Source organism: Giraffa tippelskirchi, chromosome 5 (genome assembly GCF_054371585.1).
Source record: "Giraffa tippelskirchi isolate mGirTip1 chromosome 5, T2T-mGirTip1v1.2.pri, whole genome shotgun sequence".
Classification (NCBI taxonomy): Eukaryota; Metazoa; Chordata; class Mammalia; order Artiodactyla; family Giraffidae; genus Giraffa; species Giraffa tippelskirchi.
Window position 1 is genome coordinate 41,765,780 of NC_137279.1, and position 24,253 is coordinate 41,790,032.

General features: G+C 40.5%; 1 long non-coding RNA gene across 1 annotated transcript in view; it reads right to left on the bottom strand.

The window, feature by feature from the left end:
* LOC145506023 (uncharacterized) overlaps nucleotides 1-24,253 on the bottom strand; it is a 287,451-nt gene that overhangs the window by 77,274 nt on the left and 185,924 nt on the right. The window lies entirely within an intron of this gene.

Genomic DNA, 24,253 nt, shown 5'->3' on the forward strand with positions numbered 1-24,253 from the left:
TGTACTGTCAATATCAGTTGCAGCAAACTCTTTCTCCATGGCATGTGATGACCCATACAGACACTCATCTAATGTCAAGGGCTTAATTCTTATAAGAGAATAGGGCCCTGTGTAAAAACTAATTGGAAATACTCCTTGTACCATGGCCAATACAACTTTCGTATAAACTTGTACATGTTATGAGAATCATTTTTTCATAATGATTACATTTTCCTTTCTCAAAACCACCTCAGATTCTGCATTATGTCAGGGCTGTTGCAAACAATTCTCCATGATGTGCACCATAAATTGAGGATGTGCCATTCACATTCATGTAGCTTAGAATAAATCCTTCAAAGCTGTGCAGGGCACAGCCTGCACAGACTCACAGGGCAGTCCTGATTGCAAGAGCTTATTCAACTAAGATATCAAGATCAAAGAACACAAGTAGAGGTGGCTACTTAGGGGTAAGATATATAGACTTAAAAACACCGTCTTATGTTTAAGCCCCGAGGCTACTATATGATCTTAGGAATTATGCCACATGACATTTCTTAAAGATTCATAAATAAATAAAGATTCATAAAATAAATTCCTCAAAGACCTCGGGTTTAACCTCCCTAACACTTAGTCATAAGAGTGAAGTATGCCTTGCTTACCTCACAGCGTTATTGCAATGACTGGGTATGAAATTGCTTTGTGAACTGAACTTTAAACGTAGATTTTTTTCTTTCCACCCAAATCTTGTCTTACATGCATTCAGTGGTGTAGGATTCTGGCCTTAGGCAAGCGCTTGAACACAAGCAGATCTGAGGTCTTCTCCTGAGATTAGAAACTGGAGGGGATCCTTCACTTGCGTCCCAGTCACAACCCAGTGCTCAGATTTTCCCCACAAAAGGTCAGCTCTACTACCTGTGTCCTTGCTGGGGTGAGATGGTCGGGGATGGGTTGGAGAATCAGACCCTCTTGGTTGGGATCTGGTCTCTACCTCTATTGGGTGACCCTGTAAGTCATTAACCTCTCTGAATTTCAGATTTAGTTTGAAATAGGGATACCATCATCTTCCTCACACAGTTATACTCCATATTAAATGAAATAACCCCTTGCTTCCATAACCCAGAATACCAGCCTTCCTGAAACTGATAGAATCCAAGGGACATAGAATGATCCATTCCTCTGGATTTGTTTGCCAGAGCTTGGTGGACCTGTGCTATATTATTTTAGTTTCCTCAAGAAATATTTTATTAAATTAAGTTTAATCTTACAACTTTAGCTCTGATAAATCTGTCCCCTGAATATTACCCACCACCCCTTGGCCTCCCTAAGGCTGTGCTGTATTCTTTGTCACATGTCTAAAACAGACCTAACTCCATAATAAGTTAATGAGAAAGAGATGAGGCAAGAAAGAGGTTTTTATATCGAAGTCATACTGTGGAAAATTAATAAAGTTATCCTCTGGACATCTATGTTCTTCCCCATCAAGTTTCCTATTCTCTGCCAGCTGACTTCACTCTTTATTTCCCCTTTTGTGCAAAGTTCTGCAATTACCCTTCTTTTGACTCTAGCAATTTGGTTCTTCCTTCTGTTCATGTGTTGCATTCAGGAAAGAAAAGCTGCCACCACCAAAACAACCCCTAACCCATGACAAGGGACAGGAAAATTTTTAGGATAAGTAATGAGATTTTCACTTTCCTTTGGCCTTAGTCTTGTCTATCTAGTGACATTTGGCATTTCATGAGATACAGCCTTCCCTGTGTGACTTTGAAAGGTTTCAATGGAACTAAGGTTTACTCCTAGACAGCGTATTAAAAAGCCAAAGCATTACTTTGCTGACAAAGTTCTGTATAATCAAAGCTGTGGTTTTTCCAGTTCCAGTTCCATTTCCATTTCAGTCACTCAGTCGTGTCTGATTCTTTGCGACCCCATGAACCGCAGCACGCCAGGCCTCCCTGTCCATCACCAACTCCTGGAGTTTACCCAAACTCATGTCCATTAAGTCAGAAATGCCATCCAACAATCTCATCCTCTGTCCTTCTCCTCTTGCCCTCAATCTTTCCCAGCACCAGGGTCTTTTCAAATGAGTCAGCTCTTTGCATCAGGTGGCCAAAGTATTGGAGTTTCAGCTTCAACATCAGTCCTTCCAATGAACACCCAGGACTGATCTCCTTTAGGATGGACTGGTTGGACCTCCTTGCAGTCCAAGGGACTCTCAAGAGTCTTCTCCAACACCACAGTTCAAAAGCATCAATTCTTCAGTGCTAAGCTTTCTTTATAGTCCAACTCTCACATCCATGCATGACTACTGGAAAAAACCATAGCCTTGACTAGATGGGCCTTTGTTGACAAAGTAATGTCTCTGCTTTTTAATATGCTGTCTAGGTTGGTCATAACTTTCCTTCCAAGGAGTAAGCATCTTTTAATTTCACGGCTGCAATCACCATCTGCAGTGATTTTGGAGCCCAAAATAACAAAGTCAGCCACTATTTCCACTTTTTCCCCATCTATTTGCCATGAAGTGATGGGATCGGATGCCGTGATCTTAGTTTTCTGAATGTTGAGCTTTAAGTCAACTTTTTCACTCTCCTCTTTCACTTTCATCAAGAGGCTCTTTAGTTCTTCTTATGTATAGATGTCAGAGTTGGACCATAAAGAAGGCTGAAGGCTGAAGAATTGATGCTTTTTGAACTGTGGTGTTGGAGAAGACTCTTGGGAGTTACTTGGACTGCAAGGAGGGACAACCAGTCAATCCCAAAGGAAATCAGTCCTTAATGTTCACTGGAAGGACTGATGCTGAAGTTGAATCTCCAATACTTTGGCCACCTGATATGAAGAACTGACTCATTGGAAAAGACCTTGATGCTGGGAAAGATTGAAGGCAAGAGGAGAAGGGGATGACAGAGGATGAGATTGTTGGATGGCATCACTGACTCAAAGGACGTGAGTTTGAGTGAGCTCCGGGAGTTGGTGAGGGACAGGGAAGGCTGGTGTGCTGCAGTCCATGGGGTCGCAAAGACTTGGACATGACTGAGCAGCTGAACTGAACTGATTCTCTATTGTTCTTTTTTCTATATATTAATTTTTGCTCAAATTTATTATTTTCCTTTTTTACTTTGTTATGGCTTATTCTATTGAATATAATTTTTTCCCTCTAACTCTTAAGTGTTTAATTTTTCTCATTTTACTTTTCTAAAATAAACAATAAAATAATAAAATTTCCTTCACATTTCTTTTGATGTACCCAGAAATATCAATACATAGTATCTTAAATAGTCAATTAATAATAATTCAAAATTCTCTTTGAGATTTTTTTGACTTAGGAGTTGTTTAAATAGTTTCACATTACTAAGTACTCTTGCCTGGAAAATCCCATGGATGGAGGAGCCTGATAGGCTACAGTCCATGGGGTTGCTAAGAGTCGGACATGATTGAGAGACTTCACTTTCACTTTTCACTTTCATGCATTGGAGAAGGAAATGGCAACCCACTCCAGTGTTCTTGCCTAGAGAATCCCCGGGACGGGGGAGGCTGGTGGGCTGCCGTCTATGGGGTCGCACAGAGTTGGACACGACTGAAGCAACTTAGCAGCAGCAGCAGCAGCAGCATTAAGCATACTGGGATTTTAAAAGTTTTTCTTCTTAACTTTGAAAAGGCTTTTATCTGTATAATTCTGATTTTCAAAACTTATTAACACTTGCTTTATATTCTATTATATGATCTATTTCTATACATGTTCCATGTGTAATAGAATTGATTAATGTTGTATTCTGTACACGTCCATGAAATCAAACATAGGTGTTTTTGCATGAGGACTGTGGTTGAGTATACTCTTTGATGAAGATGAGAGGTGTGATATCTATAAAGCTGGGCTCTTTAAACACATTGCAGTGTAGGAATAAGCAGTAGTTTCTAACTTCTGGGCCTTAACTTCCTTCTGAGTAAGGAACCTTTATTTTTTATCATCCATATATACATCTGTATTTTTTTTTTGATTAGTGGATAGTGAAAATAACTACCATCCTGCAGTTTTTAAACATTAATGAGTATTCCTTATAACACAAAAGTTTGGAAACTACTCCTCAGGTATATGCTTTCTAAAGATATACTGATTTCTCGAGAACATTCACACAGTGCTTCAGAAGTAATTAGCACAATTGTGCATGTCTCATGTGTATCATCAAACTTGCCTCCTGCCTGTTAACTGTAAATCCATATGAAACTGATCATGTTATCAAAGGTGAACCTAATGGACAGGTCCCAGCACACCGAGACAGGGGAGGCCAGTCTGCATGAGGGTTTCTGTCGAACCTGCATTGTGGAAACTAAACACAGATTGCTTTCAGTTAAGGATTCCCTGATGGCTTAGAGGGTAAAGAGTCTGCCTGGAATGAGAGAGACCTAGGTTTGATCCCTGGGTTAGGAAGATCCCCTGGAGAAGGAAATGGCAACCCACTCTAGTAATCTTGCCTGGAAAAATCCCGTGGATGGAGGAGCCTGGCAAACTACAGTCTATGGGGTTGCAAAGAGTCGGACATGATGGAGTGACTTCACTTCCCTTAAGGGTTCAGAATTGATTCAAACCCAAGTCTCTCTCTCTTAAGAGCTCTTTAGTCTCTCTGGGGACTTTTTCCATTCTCAGACTCCACCACTTGTCTTCGTGAATCCAAAGTCATTTTGTCATATCCTTGACTCAGTCCTAAATTAAGAATAAAGGAGAAATGTTCATGTAGAGGAAATATAACAAAGGAGGGACTTTCCTACAAGATCTTTGAAAAAAAAAAAGAATATTTGCATAAACCATTTTTAACCAGCGTCTTTGTTTTGTGTCTTTCCTTTCTGAATGCTTTGTTATACTCTCTTGCAGCTCCCTTTCTGTCCCTGGACCCCAGCTAGTTGGAGACCAACTAGCTAATTCTGTTTCACTTTGGAATCTTCCTGGCTCCACCCTCATTATCATGCTTGAGTGATTACATCTACTGACCTGTCCCCTTGCTTCCGTTTCTTTCTACTCCTAAACTCCTAGGAGCTCTAATCTTCCCAGAATATCACTGTAATCCTATCCTTTTCTTGCTCAAGCTTTCCCAGAAACTACCAAGTAAACTTCACATGTGCTAGTCTGGAGTTGAAAGATATTCTGTGCCTTTTTCATTGCTGATTCTCTGCTAAGCCCATATGCCTGTCTGATATCTCTGACTTCCATAACTTTGTCTTAGATAGTTAACTCACCTTCGGGTTCCTAATTAGACCTCACTCAAGATTTACTTCATCTGTAAATTCTGCTGCCCTTTGTCAAGTGGCCCCTCTCTCTCTGGACTGCGGTACCTCTGAGCTCGCACACTTAGCATGCCATAGTTTAGAGCCCCCACATGCAGTTAGAGGTGTTCTCCCCTCCAGATGTTGGGTCCCTCAGGGCAGGACTTGGCCCCTGGTAACATTTTTTACAATAGTGACTTTTCAGTAGACATTTATTGATTAATTAAAGACCACAATCTATGCTGCTGGCTGCTCTTTACCCTAAACATGCCTGTGTAACTAAAATTAAAAAAGCAACCACTTTGAGCATCTGTCATCCTCCATATATAGGGGTGTGTTCTAAGGATGCTGAGATCAAGAGACACAGCCTGGCCTCTCAAGGTCAGTTTCTTGGGTGATTTTGGCGTGAACTAGGGAATGGCCACATTCTTTCAGCCTACACAAGCAGCTCAGTATTAGTATTTAAAATTAAATCTCTTTGAGTAATTTGTATTGCCTTTTTCCTTCAACATTGGACACATAGCTCCATTTATTTATTTTAAAATTTATTTTATTTTCAATGTGTTAGTTTAATGTGTTATTTTTTATATTATTTATTTTAAATGTGTTAGTTTCTGCTGTGCAGCAAAGTGATTCAGTTATACATATATATATATATATATATATATATTCTTTTCCATTATAAGATATTGAATATAGCTCCCTGTGCTATACAGTAGGACCTTGTTGTCTATTTTTTATACAGTAGTTTGTATCTGCTAATTCCAAAAACCTAATTTATCCTTCCCCCTTTGTCTTCTGTGTCTGTGAGTCTGTTTCTGTTTTGTAAATAAATCCATTTGTACCATACTTTAAATTTCACATGTGAGTGATATATGATATTTGTCTTTCTCTGTCTGATTTACTTTATTTAATATAATCTTTAGTCTATCCATGTTGCTGCAAATGGCATTATTTCATTCTTTTTTTGTGGCTGAGTAATATTCCATTGAGTGTATATGTGTGTGTGTATATATATATATTACATCTTCTTTGTCCATTCTGTCAACGTACATTCAGGTTGATGCCTTGTCTATTCTAAATAGTACTTCTATGAACTCTGGAGTGCATGTATCTTTTCAAATTAGAGTTTTCTCTGGATGTATGCTCAGGATTAAATGGCAATTCTATTTTTTATATTTTTTAGGGAACCTCCATTCTGTTTTCCATAGTGACTGCACCAATTTACATTCCCACCAACAGTGGAGGAGGGTTTCGTTTCTTCACACCATCTCCAGCATTTATTGTTCATGGACTTTTTAATGATGGCCATTCCGACTGGTGTGGGGTGATACCTCACGGTAGTTTTGATTTGTATTTCTCTGATAATTAGTAGTGTTGAGCATCTTTTCAGGTGGCTATTAGACACTGGTATGTCTTCTTTGGAGAAATGTCTATTTAGGTCTTCTGTCCATTTTTTAAATTGTGTTGTTTTTGGTATTGAGTTGTTTCAGCTATTTGTATATTTTGCAAATTAAGTCCTTGTCACACACAGCAATTTTTTAAAAATATGTATGTATTTATTTTTGGTTGTGCTGGGTCTTCATTGCTGAGCATGGGCTTTCTTTAGTTGCGTTGAGTGGGGGCTACTCTCTTGTTGCGATGTGCAGGCTTCTCATTGAAGTGGCTTCTCTTATTGTGGAGCACAGGCTCTAGGGCTAGTGGGCTTCAGTAGTTGTGGTGCATGGGCTTAGTTGCACCATGAAATGTGGGATCTTCCAGGACCAGGGATTGAACTCATGTTCCCTGCATTGGCAGGTGGATTCTTAACCACTGGACTAGCAGCAAAGTCCCACACAGCTCTTTTTAATATCACCTTTCTTTACCTGTTAAACAGACACTAGCCATGTGCACTAAAGTTATTTAACATCTTTGAGTTTCAGTTTCCTAAAATTTGACATAGAGATAATAATACCTGTGGCCAAGGATTAGATTCTATGAGGACTGTAACCCAGATGTCAAGTATGGTCTCTTTGCCCCTGAAAATACAGATTATTAATGGATTTTACGGATTATCATTAACAGATTATACAATGCATCAAAACACTTATTGTGGAAGCCCAAAACTCTCTCTGAAACTTTTCAAAATTCCCTTAACTTTAATGCTTACCTTGGTACTAATTTTCTTCTAAATATTTTGCTTCTGCCAAAGTATTTTTTTAAAGATTTTTTTAATGTGGGCCATCAAATTAAAAAGTCTTTATTTAATTTGTTACAAATTGCTCCCATTTTATGTTTTGGTTTTTTGGCCACAAGGCATGTGAGATCTTAGCTCACCAGTTCAGTTCAGTTCAGTTCAGTTCAGTCACTCAGTTGTGTCTGATTCTTTGCAAAACCATGAACCGCAGCACGCCAGGCCTCCCTGTCCATCACAACTCCTGGAGTCCACCCAAACTCATGTCCATCGAGTCGGTGATGCCATCTAACCATCTCATCCTCTGTCATCCCCTTCTTCTCCTGCCCTCAATCTTTCCCAGCATCAGGGTCTTTTCTAAGGAGTCAGTTTGTTGCATCAGGTGGCCAAAGCATTGGAGCTTCAGCTTCAGCATCAGTCCTTCCAGTGGATATTCAGGACTGATTTTCAGGACTTTTCTTTCTTTGCCATAAGGGTGATGTCATCTGCATATCTGAGGTTATTGATATTTCTCCTGGCAATCTTGATTCCAGTTTGTGCTTCCTCCAGCCCAGCATTTCTCATGATGTACTCTGCATATAAGTTAAATAAGCAGGGTGACAATATACAGCCTTGATGTACTCCTTTTCCTATCTGGAACCAGTCTGTTGTTCCATGTCCAGTTCTAACTGTTGCTTCCTGACCTGCATACAGGTTTCTCAAGAGGCAGGTCAGGTGGTCTGGTATGCCCATCACTTTCAGAATTTTCCACAGTTTATTGTGATCTACACAGTCAAAGGCTTTGGCATAGTCAATAAAGCAGAAATAGATATTTTTCTGGAACTCTCTTGCTTTTTCGATGATCCAGTGGATGTTGGCAATTTGATCTCTGGTTCCTCTGCAGGAATCAAACATGAATCCCCTGCATTGGAAGGTGAAGTCTCAACAACTAGACTGCCAGTGAAGTCCCTCCCAAAATATTTTGATCCAGCTTTGCTTTTTGTGGCTATTTTTTCATAACTGCTGTTTTCCCAAACTAAAGAAGCAGCCCCTTCACCTTAAACCCCTCCTTCAAAGCAACCTGAATATGGGTCTGTGTTTGCATTAGAATGTTTGCAGTGACAGCGACAGTGATAGTCAATCAGTCATGTCTGATTCTGCTACTCCATTGACTATAGCCTGCCAGGCTCCTCTGTTCATGGGATTCTCCAGGCAAGAATACTGGAGTGGGTTGCCATTCCCTTCTCCAGGGGATCTTCCCAAACCAGGGATCGAAAGTGGGTATCCCGCATTGCAAGCGGATTCTTTACCATATGAGCCACCAGGGAAGCCCCAGAATGATTACAGGCTTGTGTAATGCTGGGGGAGTCATACCATTTAATATTCATATTGATCCAAACAGGCTGGGATGCTCCTACAGAGTTCCTGCTTCTCACAATTTTTCTATTTTCATTCCTCTCCAGCTTCATTACCTTCCCTCTTTTTCCTTGTCACATCCTCACAGGAGCAAAGAAAACTAACTTCCCTGCATTGTTCTTTATGCACAGCAGCCTCATTACATATTACTACTGCTCAAGTTTCTGCCAACACTGAGTCTGAATCTGAAGGGTCTCACCTTCAGCCTTAGAAGATTCCTAAGAAAAGAAAGTTTTTTCCCAATTTTGATTTGGATGCCACATAAGATAATTGGATGCAAGTAAAATCAGTTTAAAATAATAAACTCTGAAAAAAAGAATCTGTTACTCTGCTAGTATCACCATCATGACTACTGTTGCTGTTAGAACTGTTTGTATTAGAAACACTACAACTTGATCTGATACTTGGAACAAGCTTCATACCAAGATGTTGAGTAAACCCTTGTTGTTGCTGTTCAGTCACTCAGTTGTGTCCAACTCTTTTCGATCCCATGGATTGCAGCACACCAGGCTTCCCTGTCCCTCACCATCTTCCAGAGCTGGCTCAAACTCATGTCCATTGAGTTGGTGATGCCATCCAACCATCTTGTCCTCTGTTGTCCTCTTCTCCTCCTGCCTTCAATCTTTCCCAGCATCAGGGTCTTTTCTAACCAGTCAGCTCTTCACATCAGGTGGCCAAAGTATTGGAGATTCAGCTTCAGCATCAGTCCTTCCAGTGAACATTCAGGACTGATTTCCTTTGGGATTGACTGGTTGGACCTCCTCGCAGTCCAAGGGACTCTCAAGAGTCTTCTTAAACACCACAGTTCAAAAAGCATCAATTCTTCAGACCTCTGCCTTCTTTATGGCCCAAGTCTCACATGTATACATGACTACTGGAAAAACCACCAGCTTTGACTATGCGGACCCTTGTCAGCAAAATAACGTCTCGGCTTTTTAATATGCTGTCTAGGAATAAACCTTAGTTCTACTGAAACCTTTCAGAGTCACACAGGGAAGGCTGTATCTCATGAAATGCCAAATGTCACTAGATAGACAAGACTAAGGCCAAAGGAAAGTGAAAATCTCATTACTTATCTTAAAAATTTTCCTGTCCCTTGTCATGGGTTAGGGATTGTTTTGGTGGTGGCAGCTTTTCTTTCCTAAATGCAACATGTGGACAACGTTGTTCCATGTCTGGTTCTAAGTGTTGCTTCTTGACCTGCATTCAGATTTCTCAGGAAGCAGGTAAAGTGGTCTGGTGTTCCCATCTCTTTAAGAATTTTCCACAGTTTTTTGTGATCCACACAGTCAAAGGCTTTAGCATAGTCAATAAAGCAGAAGTAGATTTTTTCCTGGAACTCCCTTGCTTTTTCTGTGATCCAATGGATGTTGGCAGTTTGATCTCTGGTTCCTCTGGCTTTTCAAATCCAGCTTGAACATCTGAAGCTCTTGGTTCATGTACCTTTGAAGCCTAGCTTGGAGAATTTTGAGCATTACTTTGCTAGTGTGGGAGATGAGTGAAACTGTGCCATAGTTTGAGCATTCTTTGGCATTGCTTTTCTTTGGGACTGGAATGAAAACTGACCTTTTCCAGTCCTGTGGCCACTGCTGAGTTTCCCAAATTTGCCGGCATATGTGAACATGCAGCACTTTCACAGCATTGAAATAGAGAAACAAAGAGGATCAGAAAGTAGACAAACTGATCAAGCAAAAAAAAGAAAAATGGTACAAATACACAAAATTAGGAATACCAAAAAGACATATATGGATATATATAGATATATATATATAGTGATATCAAGGATGATTTTCTTTTTGACACTAAGAGCCATTTAATAAAAATATATTTGGTAAGAGTCTAACAAATTTGCTGGAAAAAAGATATTTGCCCGATTTTCTATTTACTCCTAAAGAATTAAAAAACCTGAATGGTCTCCTATAATCAATAAAGAATTTGAATCTGGAGTTAAAACTTTTCCCACAATGTAAATATCAGGCTCGGATAGTTTTACAGGTGTGCTCTATCAATTTAAAAAAAAATCAGACTTTTCCCAAATATATTCAACATTTCCTAGGGAGATGAAAAGAAGAGCTATCCCCCACTTACTCTATAGAGGCCAAAATATCCTTGATTTAAAAAGCAGATAAACAGAACTGGACATGGAATAACGGACTGGTTCAAAATTAGGAAAGGAGTATGTCAAGGCTGTATATTGTCACCCCGCTTATTTAGCCTATATGCAGAGTATATCATGATAAATGCTGGACTAGATGAAGCACAGGCTGGAATCAAGACTGCCAGGGAAAAATGTAGATAACCTAAGATATGCAGATGACACCACCCTTATGGCAGAAAGTGAAGAGGAACTAAAGAGCCTCTTGATGAAAGTGAAAGAGGAGAGTGAAAAAGTTGGCTTAAAGCTCAACATTCAGAAAACTAAGATCATGGCATTCTGGTCCCATCACTTCATGCCAGGTAGATGGGGAAAAAATGGAAACATTGTCAGATTTAATTTTCTTGGGCTCCAAAATCACTGCAGATGGTGACTGCAGCCATGAAATTAAAAGACGCTTACTCCTTGGGAGAAAAGCTAAGACAAACCTAGACAGTGTATTAAAAAGCAGAGACATCACTTTGCTGACAAAGGTCTGGCTAGTCAAATCTATGGTTTTTCCAGTAGTCATGTATGCATGTGAGAGTTGGACTATAAAGAAGGCTGAGCGCTGAAGAATTGATGCTTTTGAACTGTGGTGCTGGAGAAGACTCTTGAGAGTTCCTTGGACAGCAAGGAGACCAAAGCAATCAATCCTAAAGAAAATCAGTCCTGGATATTCACTGGAAGTCCCTGTGTGGGGAAGATCCCCTGGAGAAGGAACCCACATCTCCTGCACTGCAGGTGGCCTCCTGCATCACATTCAGATTTTTTACCACTGAGCCATCAGAGAAGTCCCGATTACAGGAATAACAGAGTACATATCAGCATGGATCCAAACCTTGCCAAGGTCTGGTTAACTACAAGATCATTCTAACATTTCTTCTTCAGGAAGGACTCTGAACAGTTCTTCTCTGAAAAAAAAAGTCCCAAATGTAATTAAACTAGTATTCAGGAAGCTCTCCTTTATATCTTGCTTAAATTCCCCTTGCTGCAACCTCAGTATATTTTCTGTTCTTTGGGGGAACTGAAACTTCCACACAGAGGAAGCCAATATTCTAGTTACAGTTAACCCAAGATCATTTATTCTTGCCAACACTTGAGTGCTTTTAAAAACTGTAACAGCATCTGGTGATGGCCCTGAATTATTGCTATTCCTTCCCCAGTAAGGGTCTGCTTCTCCTGGTTAGGATTTGCATTTCTTTCATGGGTGGTGCTGTTCTGGACTAAGCCACTTTCTCATAGTAGGAGAAAGATTGGGTGGGTCATCTGGAAATATTCCCTAAGGTTATAGGCCACCACTTCCCCTTCCTGCTCTATTGAAATGCAATTCCCGGGGCTCTGCTGAGGACTCCCTGACCAAGTGCTCTCCAGCCCCCAGGCTGGCCCTTTTGTGTGTCAGCCTGTGACTACTCATCAAACAGCTTCAGATTTTGCCTGTAAGAAAGTCCTGGGAAAACCTGGGGGCTGGAGTCCTGATTCATGCCCCACCAGCAACAATAGCAGAGGCAAACGACCAAGATGTTGGGGCAACAGGGTGTGCTGCTATAAGTGAAGATAAATTTAACTTTCAGCTTTGTAATACTGACAATGAACATGCCAAGAAACTCACTTTTCCTTAGAAGCAGCTTGTTATTGCCAAATATCCTGTTCATCTGATTGAAGAGGAGATTCTCTTTGTATTCTGAGACTCTGTCCTGACTGTGGATACCAGCTGAACAGAATCTACCCCAGGATGCAGGACAGAGATGGGGGGCGGGGGTAGAACAGAGTTGATGTTCCTTTGCTCTGGAGCATCTGGTCGATGTTGAATGATAAACCAGCAGTTAGCACAAACATTGACACTAGTTTATTCAGTTTGCTTTTTAAAAAAATAAATGTGGGATTTAAAATAATTTTTAAAATTAATTTATTTTTGGCTGTGCTGGGTATTCATTGCTGCACAGGGTTTTCTCTAGTTGTGGCAAATGGGGGCTACTCTCCAGTTGCTTCTCATTGTGGTGGCTTCTCTTGTTGCAGAGCATGTGCTCTAGGCATGCCGGCTTCAGTAGTTGCTGCTCACTGGCTTAGTTACTCCACTGCATGGGGGATCTTTCCAGATCAAGGATCGAACTCCCTAATCCTGCATTATTAGGTGGATTCTTTACCACTGAGCCACCAGGGAAACCCCTATTCAGTTTGTTTTGCCCTTTGTTCTCTGTTACAGAGTCATAAATGTCTCTGTATTTATTGGGTTTTAGAAAATAATGAACTTGGAATTTTTTAACCCCAGGTCCTGGGCTTCCCTTGTGGCTCAGTGGTAAAGAATCCACCTGCCAATGCAGGAGAGGCAGGTTCTATCCCTGAGTCAGGAAGATCCCCTTGAGGAGGAGGAAATGGCAATCTGCTCCAGTATTCTTGCCGGGAAAATTCCGAGGACAGAGGAGTCTGGTGGGCTTTGGTTCATGGGGTTGCAAAGAGTTGGACCTGACTGAGCATGCATGTATGCCTGAATTTATAGCTATGTCTTTATTTTCCATGGAAATGAAAATATCACCTTCAGAAGGTCTCTGCAGGTAATGTTAACCCTAAATTGCTCTTTTTTAATTAATTATTTTAATTGGAGGATAATTATTGGGGGGTGGCAGGGGGGAGAATCTGATGTCCAAGGGGGAAAATATTCACAGTGAAAAAATCTTTCCATGATTCACCTCTGTGTGAAAATACATAAAAACCACTAAATTTTTCAACTAAATATTGAATGAGTCCTCTGGCTTCAGAAGATCACACATTACACTCAAATTTTTTAATTCAAAAAGTTTGATTTAAATAAAATAAGATAAACAGCAGTAAACACATATCTTCATGGGAGGTATGTTATAAGGAAAAGCCAAAGCCTTGTAACCATTCAGAAATGAAAGTTGCTCAGTCATATCTAACTCTGTGACCCCATGGACTATACAGTCCATGGAATTCTCCAGGCCAGAATACTGGAGTGGGTAGCCTTTCCCTTCTCCAGGGGATCTTCCCAACCCAGGGATCAAACCCAGGTCTTCCATATTGCAGGTGGATTCTTTACCAGCTGAGTTACCAGGATTCTTTACTAGCTGAGCTACCAGGGAAGCCCTTCCCTGTTTACCAATTGTGGTTAAATGTTTTTTCAGGTAATAGAAGCAGAGGTTGTTTTTCAGAAGAAAAAGACAAAGTGCTCTGATTCCTTAAGGGCTGGCATGGAGGAATAAGCCCACGTTGCTATAATCTGTGGAAAATAAACCTATAAACCTAATGACTCAATAAATGATCCAATAAACCTAAATTCTGAATTTTTTCCCTTCTGATATCCCCCTAAATTTGCCCATTCTTAAAGTGACTGATGGCTTCTTTTTTAGAAAGATGAAACCATGATCAAGCCAGAATGCTGAGGCTAACTTAGGTAGTTTTGACTGCTAATTACTGTTTGAACTTTTTCAAAGTATAAAATATACATGACAAGGGGTACATGTCAAGAATGCACCAAGGAGGGCACAGCAACCCTCCTGGAGAATCCCATGGACAGAGGAGCCTGGCAAGCTACAGCCCACAGGGTTGCAAAGAATTGGACACCACTGAAGCAACTGAGCACACACGCACACCCAAAAATGTACCGCTTGGTGAATTTTCACCAACTGAACACATCCATGTAGTTAGCACCCAGACCAAGAAACATTGTTACCAGACCTGAGCATCTTCCCTTCATTAACTCTTAAGAGTCAAAGGTAACCTCCTCAAGGTAAACCCTCTCTCAACTTCTAACAGCACAGATTGGTCCAACCTGTTTTTTATTTCTATCTATAGGATCTTTCAGTATATTCTCTTTTTCAGTTGGTTTCTTCCACTCAGCATTTCATCTATGAGACTCACCCATATTGCAGTGTACAGACTGCTCATCATCATTGCTTTATAGGCAACTTGTTGTATACACAACAGTTTTGGTTATATATTCATTTTCAACACATAGAGCTAAAACTCTGCTGCTTCAGTTGTGAGCCCTCTTTGATGGTGACAGAGCAGGTGATGACAGGCCTGGAGACCCCGCAGGCTCACCCCAGGGCCTGCTCGGAGCGCACGAACCCGTAGGGCACGTTCTTGTCCTCACACAGCAGCGGGAGGTGTAGGATGATCTCCAAGAGCTCTGCGTCTGCGGCCATCACGATGAACTCAGAGATGCCTCTGTTGAGGGTTTTGGTGGCCTCACTGGCTCCTTTTCGAAGCTGCTTGTAGTTACATGACTGCTGAACAAGGTTCTTGGTGAGGTGGGCATCTGCAAGAGGGCTGTTCAGGCTTTCTTTCTCTACTTCCCTAAGCCCCTGACATGGAGTTTCCTAAAGGAGTTTATTAAGGAAACTTTTCACTATAGAAAGGAAAATGTTGGATTCCCGTTAATTTTCATTTGTTTAGAGTTTTCTACAATGGGAGATGTTAGCAGGGGAAATACAACATTGTGGGGAAACACAGCAAATCCACTGTTTGTCATCCAAGTTTGCCAGGCCAGTGTAACTGACTTCCTGTGTAAGTCCCTAGGTACTTGAAGACAGGAAAAGATGGGGCCATCTCGCGGCTCCAAAGAAAGTTGGAACCAGGCCCAGGTGTGACGTGGTTTAAATTGGCTTCTAGTCCTGCCCCAGTCTCCTTATCATCATCTGCAGTCTCCTATTGCTCACTAAGACGCCTGGGATTATGACCCTCGTCTTTATCAGTAGATGCACACTACCTAAAAATGACTTAACTCAGTCGTTTCCTACTATTTCTCCATCACTCACCAACCCAGTTGGGATCTTAGAGATAGTATGAATAAGGCAATTTTCCTAGACCATGCTATGACCTTTCATGGGAAATTGTGTCTTTCTGTCAGAGATACTTGGAGATTAAGTATCTCCTAAGGAGAAGGATTGGAGAAGGAAATGGCAACCCACTCCAGTATTCTTGCCTGGAGAAGCTCATGGACAGAGGAGCCTGGCAGGCTACAGTCCATGGGGTTGCAAGAGTCGGACACGACTTAGTGACTAAACTACCACCATCAAGGAGGGGAATATGAGTTGACAAATCTAGTAAGATAGATAAGGAAACCCTAGTGAGACTATGAATCTTCTACAGGTGATGGAAAAAAAATTGGTAATTCCACACGAAAGAGTGTGGTCTGCTAATATCATCAACATTCTTCCACAATGAGGAGGTCAGTCATGTGCATGGTCATTGGAAGAGCCAGAAAACGGGTGCTCCCCCCTCTATCTCCCTTGACCAGGTGTTACCATGGTCACATCAGAGAAACACACCTTACCCTGTGTGGTACCCCCACACTCCAGGCTAATGAAACGCTGCAGCTCACCTGGTGGGAGTCCTGGGCTGCCTGGTACAGGTCTTCAAAATACTGGTGTTTCTTCCTCCTTTTTAGTTAGTTATTTAATAAACTTGCCTTGTACAAAGCAGATGCTCAACAATAATAATAATACCTACCTTTCCCAGGGATATTAGTACTTTAGCAGTGGATCCTGAATGCCTAAATCCAAAGAATAAATGTCAACTTTACTGGTTAGAATAAAAATAATAATAGGCATTAGTTTTTGGAGCATTTGCTATGTGCTGGGTGCTACGTGAAGCACTATAAATGCATTATCTTATTTAATCCTCCATTATTATTTTATGAATGATGTGTGGAGCTCTAATAAATTTCTGAAGATCAGACAGCTGACAAGTGGCAGAATTGTAATTCAGTTAAAGCCAAATTGCAATTCAATTAAAGCCAAACCCGTCTGATTGAAGAGACAAGTTCTCAATCATTACAACATAGACATTGTCCTTCGGATTTGCTTTTCTGCAGTAACAATTCTGCTTTTTACAGTTTTACAGTTTACAGCCATTATTTTCTTTGCTCCATCACATATTGCTGAGCTTGTTTTTTTCTCACACTTGTCCCTGATGCCATATTCTCTTTTTTCTCACTGGACATAATAAACAGCCAGTTGTTTACAATAATCTCCTGATTTTTCAGGTTTATGAATTAAAACACTCTCTAGAGAAAGGCTTTCCTCAGCTCTTGGCTTGATTCCTATACATTAGGAAGCATTTCTTCTCCTTCCTATTTAGTCTCCATCATTTTGACTTATTGGTGTTCACTATCATTCAGAAACCTGAAAAGCGAGTTTTAAGCACTTGCCTTAAATTACCTACTGAAGCTTCCTACAGCAAGGTCAAGGCAGAAGGTGAGATGGGGTAGTAGCCCAGGAATCCAGCCAGGTGAGTTGTAGGGTTTCATTAGTTAGGACTGGGGGAACAGGTCTCAGATCCCATTTCTGAAGCATGGTTATGCAAGGATGTTCCCTTCACAATGCATTTGGGTACCAAGGTTAGGCAAGTTACAGGAGATAAAGCCAGACTGTGGCAAAATCTTAGTTATGATATAAGGTTGAGCCTTTATGTCATTATTACCATAGTCACTGGAAAAAAAAAAAGCCCCACTAAAGTAACAGCATTGGAGACAAGGAGGTTGCTGACATTTTCCCTTATTGCACAATCTTCCTAGAAATCCTAGAGCCTGACTCTCCAATTGTGGAATTTTTCAAAAACTGAGATAGTCCAGGAAGGAGAGCTTTTAGAGAAACATCCTTGAAATAACATCACGGCAGCTGCCAACTATGTCTAAACACAGAGCCCAGTGGCACCAGCGCTGGCATACGTGAACACTGCATGCACTTTGTTGCTGCTGCAACTCTTAACTTATGCAGCTTTGTGTCCAGGTCATGTATACGCTGTGGATGTTTCAGAAGCATCTATGGCTCCATAAAGATAAACAGAGGAATATGCAGTGGCTGAACTTTTGGCCAAAGGGGATCTTGGAAACCTGTATGGTGACATGGGGAGAACTGAATCTTTGAAGTCAGACTTCATGACTTTGATTTAAAAAGAGGCTCTGGTATCAGCTCTACAATCCTGGACAAGGCAACTAATGTGCTTAAGCTTCAATTTTATCATCAGCAAAATGTCATACACACAGTCTATAATCAATATCGCATACTAATGTTGGCTCATTTTAAGTCAGTTTTTCCCTCTAGACGATGGTCCATAAAGATAACGATACGTCATGCTCATTGCTATCTTCTATCATGCCTAGTACAGCATCTGGCAAGGACTAGGTAATCAATAAACAGTTATTAAGTTAGTAAAAGCTCTATAACAAAAAAAATCTACTGAGATTTTTATTAAAATTAGAGTTATATAGGATTAGATTAATTTTAGGAGTATTTATATTTTATGATTCATAAATATACCTTTATCTTCTCTGTAATTTTTTCAATAAAGCTTTATAATTTTTTGCTATCAGGCCACATACATCTTTTGTTAGGTTTATTTCTAGGTATCTAAAATTTTTATAATATTGTAAAGCCTTTTTACAAAAAGATCACATTTTCTAATTCTTTGTGTTGATGCTTAGAATTGCAGCTTAACTTTGTATATTATTTTCTTATTGAGTCACCTCTTAAAATTGTCATTAGTTCTAATAACTTATCTGTAATTTCACTGAGGTTTTCTACTCAATTATATCATTTGCAAATAAAGATGACTTTGTTTCTCACTCTCCAGTTCTTATATCTTTTTTCCTTTTATTCCCTGTCTTTTTTTAAACTATAGTTAATGTACAGTATTATATAGTTATAGTTATTATATATTGATTCACAATTTTTAAAGATTATACTCCATTTATAATTATAAAATATTGCCTATATTCCCTGTGTTGTACAATATATCCTTGCAACTTATTTGATACCTAGTAGTTTGTACTTTTAACCCCCTAGCTCCATGTTGTCCCTCTCCTCTTTGCTCTCCCCACTGGTAAACACTAATTTGTTCTTTATATCTGTGAGTCTGTTTCTTTTTTGTTACATTCACTAGCTTATTGTACTTTTTTAATATTCCACATATAAGTGATATCATACAGTATTTGTCTTTCTCTGCCTGACTTCACTTTGCACCATACCCTCCAAGTCCATTGACATTGTTGCAAATAGCAGATCACATTAACAAACTGAAGGATAGCAATCATAGATCACTTCAATAGATAGAGAAAATGCTTTTGATAAAATTAAGCATCAATTTATGATAAAAAGTGTCCAGAAAGTGCGTATAGAGAGAACATACTTCAACAAGATAAAGGCCATGCATGACAAACCCACAGTTAATATACTCAATGGTGAAAAGTTAAAGGCATTTCCTTTAAGATCAGGAATAAGATTAGGATGTTCACTCTTGCCATTTTAATTTCAAGGCAGTTTTGGAAGTCCTAGCTATAGCAATCAGAGAAGAAAAAGAAATAGATGGAATTCTAATTGGAAAAGAAGAAGTAAAATTGTCACTATTTGCAGATGACTTGATACTACACATAGAAAATTCTAAAGATGCCACCAGAAAACTATTAGAGCTTACAAATGAAGTCAGTAAAGTTGTAGGATACAAAATTAATATACAGAAGAGAGAACAAGATGGTGGAGGAGAAGTTGGACATGGAATACATCTCGCTCCACGGATACATCAGGAATACACCTTCAGACACAGAAGTGCATGTAGAATACCAGATGAGAGCGGACAGGAGTACCTGACCAGTGGAAAAGAATATATAGAATCATGCAAAACTCAGTAGGATGAAGAAAGTAGAGGGAAAACAGGAGTGTTAGTAGGACTGGACCTGCCCTCCACTGGTGGGGGAACTGAAGCAGGGGTCCAATCCCAACACTGGAGCAACTGTCTGAGTCAGAGGAGAAACATTTAAGGCTGAGAGTGAAACAGCTGATCTGTGGCAGCCTAAATGGAATGAGAATCAGACAGTACTTGTCGCAGCCATACATACCCCGGACAGAGACACAGGTCCCCTGGAAGGCGCAGCAGCTGGGAGCTGAGTTTAGGGATTGTGGAGCAATCCCAAGGCAAGGGCTGCTGTTGACTGTGGAGAGATGGATAGAGGGGATATGAGGGAAGAGATTGTGGTGGGAAATGCCTGTAGAGGAAAGTTGGACAGCCATGGAAGCAAGGCAATACTGCTGAGTCACACGTAGGGGGTGGAGCCATCACCACAGCCTCTCTTTCCCCACGTGCCAGCATCCCCAGCTGAACAATAGAGAGGCTGGCCCATCAAATGCCTGACCACACTGAACTACAGAGTAGGACCCCACCCAGGGTTCCCCTTTAAGTGCCTGACGCACTGAACAACAGAGAAGGACCCCAGGCAAGGGAGCCCTCTAAGTGCCTGAACAGGCTGAGCTATGGAGAAAGACTGGCCAAAGAGACCTTATTGCCAGGTACAAGAGGCTTGAAAAAAGACTCTGATAGAGCCATAACTCCTGCGGCGGGGGCAGTCCTTGTCCCTGCACACTTGGCGCTGCCAGGGTCTTGGCAAGTCAAGCAGCTGTGCCACTTTCATGCTCAACCCTCACTAGGGCAGAGCTGCCACAGGCAAAAAAAGTCTTGCATCTATGCTTGCAGGGTTGCTTCGGTAGTGTCTGACTCTTTGAGACCCTGTAGACTGTGGCCTGCTAGGCTTCTCTGTCAGGGAGGCAGGTTCTCCAGGCAAGAATACTGGAGCATATTGGCCAATACTGGTTGCCATACCCTTCTAGAGCACTATAGTTCCTGCTGCCCTAGCCGCCGACTTCCCTGAGTACCTGGTGCTACCAGAACCCCCGTGACCCAAGCAGCTGCACCACCTCCACATCTGGCCCTCACAGGGACAAACCCAAGTCCTCCAGGGCAGCCTCAGGAGCAAACTCCAGTGGACGACCCACACGTAGAAGTGAAAATAAAATCACAATTGAAACCCGGGGGCAGTGTGGCTAAGGAAGAAGACCCCAAACCTTCCCACCAGCTGTATAAGCTGCAGATTAAATCCACATGATCAACTAGGCAGACTCTGTGTCTAAGGAATATACAAAAGGTCATTGAGAGCTCCCACAAAAGAACATGCACTACTTCTGATAGCTGTGGACATTGGAGACAAGAACATACAGGAGTAGGACCAGATTAGAATCTGAGCTGTCCCCACAGCAGGTCCAGAGATGAACAAAGTGTTGGAGAGTATCCTAAGGAGGTGAGGTGGACTGTGACTCCCAGCAAGGGAAAGGACTCTTAACAGCAATGACTCAAGAAAAACATTTATTATTCTTATGCTTTGACTTGTTCTATAGATTCTTTTGGATCCCCCCCCCTTTTCCCTCTGTTGTAGTTGTCAATTTTGTTGACACTATTAAATCTAATTAAGCTTTTGAGATTTTTTTCTCAGTCACATTTTTTTATTGTTGTAATAAACCTCTGCCTCTATGTTGGGCTTCTGCAGTTCTATGGAGTTTTCCTTCTTTTTTCCCCTTTTTTCTTTTTCTATTTTATAATTTTTTTAAACCTATTATATTTTTTCTACATTTATTCCTTTGTTTGCCTTTCCTACTGTTCTTTTCTCCTTGCAGTTAATCTTTAATGTATATAAATCTTATCTACCTCTATTTAACTTTGCATATCGATTCTTTCTTTCTTTTCTTTCATTTCCTTCCAACATATTAGTTTTGTTTTCATTGCCTTATTCCCCACTTTGCACCTTGTTTTAGTTTTGTTTTCCAGTTTGTACTTTAGTTAGTTTTGTTCTTAACTAGTAAATATAATTTTTTATTTCTTTTGTATGCCAGAACAATCTACTGTACTTTATTTTTGTTGGACTGTTTTGACTTTGCTCATGGGTGTATATGTATATGTTCCATTATTTTACTTGGAGAAGGAAATGGCAACCCACTCCAGTACTCTTTCCTGGAAAATCCCATGGACGGAGGAGCCTGGTAGGCTACAGTCCATGGGGTTGCAAAGAGTTGGACACAACTGAGTGACTTCACTTTTACTTTTCACTTTCATGCATTGGAGAAGGAAAAGGCAACCCACTCCACTGTTCTTGCCTGGAGAATGCTGGGGATGGAGGAACATGGTGGGCTGCTGTCTATGAGGTCGCACAGAGTCGGACATGACTGAAGTGACTTAGCAGCAGCAGCATTATTCTAATTATTATTTACCTGATTTTGTAACTGTCATCTGTTTAGGGTTCACCTTTGGTTTCTTGTTTTTTGATATTTGTTTTAATCTCACTTAATGCCATAACAAACCACTTGTGGAATCTACGTTTCTGACCAGAAATCAATCCCAGAGCCTTTGGAGTGGGAGCACTGACTCCAAGGCCCTAGACTACCAGAGAACTAACCCTCAGTTCAGTTCAGTTCAGTCGCTCAGTCGTGTCTGACTCTTTGCGACCCCATGAACCGCAGCACACCAGGCCTCCCTGTCCATCACCAACTCCCAGAGTCCACTCAAACCCATGTCCATCGAGTCGATGATGCCATCCAACCATCTCATCCTCTGTCGTCCCCTTCTCCAACTACCCTCAATCTTTCCCAGCATCAGGGTCTTTTCCAATGAGTCAGCTCTTTACATCAGGTGGCCAAAGTATTGAAGTTTCAGCTTCAACATCAGTCCTTCCAATGAACACCCAGGACTAATATCCTTTAGGATGGACTGGTTGGACCTCCTTGCAGTCCAAGGGACTCTCAAGAGTCTTCTCCAACACCATAGCTCAAAAGCATCAATTCTTCGGTGCTAAGCTTTCTTTACAGTCCAACTCTCACATCCATACATGACCACTGGAAAAACCATAGCCTTGACTAGACAGAACTTTGTTGGCAAAGTAATGTCTCTGCTTTTTAATATGCTGTCTAGTTTGGTCATAACTTTCCTTCCAAGGTGTAAGCATCTTTTAATTTCATGGCTGCAATCGCCATCTGCAGTGATTTTGGAGCCCAGAAAAATGAAGTCAGCCACTGTTTACACTTTTTGCCCATCTATCTGCCATGAAGTGATGGGACCAGATGCCATGATCTTAGTTTTCTTAATGTTGAGCTTCAAATAGTGAGAACTCACACAAAGGAAACCACTGTAATATAAGGCCCGGTACCACCCAACCACCAGTAGCACCTTGTGCAGGACACCACATCTAAACAACAAGCAAAAAAATACAAACCCAATCATCAGCAGACAGGATTACCATCTCACTCAGCCTTGCCCATCAGAGGAAAAATAAACAAACAAAACCAGAAAAACTCAGCAAATCTCACCCTTATGCAAACTTACACAAACCACTGGACCAACCTAAGAGGGTAGAAACCAAAAGGAAGAAAGAATTCAACCTTGAAGCCCAAGAAGAGGAGACCTCAAAAAAAATAAGTTAAAAAAGAAAATAATGCAAAGGCAGGGAAATACTACACAAATGATGGAACAAACTAGAAACACAATAGTCCAAATAAATGAAGAGGAAATAGGCAAACTACCTGAAAAAAAATTCAGAGTAATGAGTAAAGATCATCAAAAACCTTGAAACAAAATGGAGAAAATGCAAGAATAAATTAACAAAGAACTAGAAGAGTTAAAGAATAGATATGCAGAGACAAACAACACAATTACTGAAATTAAAAATACTCTAGAAAGAATCAATAGCAGAATATCTGGAGCAGAAGAATGAATCATTGAGCTGGAAGATAAAATAGTGGAAATAACTTCTGAAGAGCAGAATAAAGTAAAATGAACAAAAAGAACTGAGAATAATCTCAGAGACCTCTGGGACAATATCAAAGGCACCAATATTCGAATTATAGGGGTCCAGAAGAAGATGAGAAAAAGAAAGGGAATGAGAAAATATTTGAAGAGATTATAGTTGAAAATTTCCCCAACATGGAAAAGGAAATAATCAATCAAGTCCAGGAGGCACAAAGAGTCTCATACAGGATAAACCCAAGGAGAAACACACCAAGCCACACACTAATCAAACTAACAAAGACTAAACACAAAGAAAGAATATTAAAAGCAACCAGGGAGAAGCAACAAGTAACATACAATTGAAATCCCATACACTTAACTGCTGATCTTTCAGCAGAAACTCTGCAGGCCAGAAGGGAATGGCAGGATATATTTAAAGTACTGGAGAGAAAAATATACAACTAAGATTACTTGTACCTGGCAAAGACCTCATCAAAATTGATGGAGAAATCAAAAGCTTTTCAGACAAGCAAAAATTAAGAGAATTCAGGACCACCAAACCAGCTTTACAACAAATGTTAAAGGGACTTATATAGTCAAGACATACAAGAGAAGAAAACAGATCTACAAAATCAACCTCAAACAAACAAGAAAATGGCAATAGGAACATATATATCAATAATTACTTTAAATGTAAGTGGATTAAATGCTCCAACCAAAAGACACAGACTGACTGAATGGATACAAAAACAAGACCC